This window comes from Bos indicus x Bos taurus, chromosome 12, assembly GCF_003369695.1.
Source record: "Bos indicus x Bos taurus breed Angus x Brahman F1 hybrid chromosome 12, Bos_hybrid_MaternalHap_v2.0, whole genome shotgun sequence".
NCBI classification, from domain to species: Eukaryota; Metazoa; Chordata; class Mammalia; order Artiodactyla; family Bovidae; genus Bos; species Bos indicus x Bos taurus.
In genome coordinates this window covers 52,648,845-52,650,485 of record NC_040087.1, presented here as the reverse complement: position 1 = coordinate 52,650,485, position 1,641 = coordinate 52,648,845, and the positions used below count along the sequence as shown (strand labels likewise).

Below are 1,641 nucleotides of genomic sequence, written 5' to 3'. Positions count from 1 at the left end.
CATGTATGTGCAAAAGCTAAAACGGCTTAACATGATACTACACTTTCTACTATAAATGTATTGCTATGAATGGTCTCTTAATTAAACCCAACAAGACAGCCAAGATGTCCATTCACTCAGTGAGCAGATGTAATTTGCTCATTTATAGCATGTTTCTTTTGGAGAAAGTAGTGGTGGACACATTTGGATCAGATTTACACAGCTGTGAAAGTAAAGATTCCATTCTGGTCAAAAAATAAAAAGCAAAATCATGACTCTCATGCAAACATAAAATTAAAATATATCAAGAATTTATTTAACTTGTTAATAAGTGAAGGAACCAGTATGATGTTGCAACCATCAGGAATGCTGACATGAATGTGCAAACAGATTCAAAATTGGTTAATACCCATAGGGAAAAAGGCTTTCCTGATAGCTCAGTTGGTAGAGAATCTGCCTGCAATGCAGGAGACCCTGGTTCAATTCCTGGGTCAGGAAGATACCCTAGAGAAAGGATAGGCCACCCACTCCAGTGTTCTTGGGCTTCCCATGTGGCTCAGCTGGTAAAGAATCTACCTCAATGCGGGAGACCTGGGTTCAATCCCTGGGTTGGGAAGATCCCCTGGAGAAGGAAAAGGCTGCCCACTCCAGTATTCTGGCCTGGAGAATTCCAAGGACTGTGTAGTCCATGGGGTCGCAAAGAGTCAGACATGATTGAGCGACTTTCACTTTCATAGGAAAAGAATAAATTACATTTCCACTAATAAAATTTATTTGCATTCCTATGTGTCTGTTAGTTGTTCAGTCATGCCCAACTCTTTGAGATGTAGCCCACCTGGCTCCTCTGTCCATGGAATTCTTCAGGCAAGAATACCAGAGTGAATAGCCATTCCTTCTCCAGAGTGTCTTCCCCACCCAGGGATCGAGCTCAGGTCTCCTGCATTACAGACAGATTCTTTACCATCTAAGCCACCAGAGAAGCCCATTCCTATGTACAAAAGTTGTTTACATTAGCATACAATTTAGGTAGTAAATTTGCTTAAAGCCAATGAAAAGCACAACAGATAATCCAGAAGAGTGCACCAGGCAGGATGCCCAGCAATTTTTTGTACATTTCAAAGTCTTTTGCAATATTCCTTGTTATACTCTATTAATAAGAAAAACTAGTGAACTGCTGTCTCTTAATTTACATTGTCACATTTACCTATATGCCATTTTATAGTCAGAAAACATGAGAAGTGGAAAAACACATAAGAATTTTCATCATATGGTTTTGTCAACCCTATGAACTCTATGTTTCTTCTAGAATCAAGTTGTCAGTATCTATTCCTACTGACGGTAGTTTCCAGCCTAAGGGAAGGGGAACAGGATGGAAGGTGGGCTTCCTTCCTTCCTTCCTCTTATCTCCCCAAAAGCAATTCTAGGAGAGGTTATCTGGCTCCTCACCTGCTTTCTTCCCTAGCTAGTCCTGAATCCATTAGCTTTACTTCCTGATTCCTCCAGAGCTTTTACTCTTAATACTCAAGACCAGACTCTTACTATTCAAAACATTGTGCCTGTCAAAAAGCCCAGTTATTGTAAATCAAAAGCCTTGGCATTCAAAGTTGTTTTCTTTGCTTTTCTTTAAATCACTGTTACAAAATTGAAGTGATGAGTCTCAAA

General features: G+C 39.8%; 1 non-coding gene across 1 annotated transcript; it reads left to right on the top strand.

Moving 5' to 3' along the window:
- The first annotated feature begins 405 nt into the window (after nucleotides 1–405).
- TRNAC-GCA lies at nucleotides 406–478 on the top strand. The gene has a single exon. It is a non-coding gene; the product is annotated as a tRNA-Cys (tRNA).
- Nucleotides 479–1,641: the final 1,163 nt, after the last annotated feature.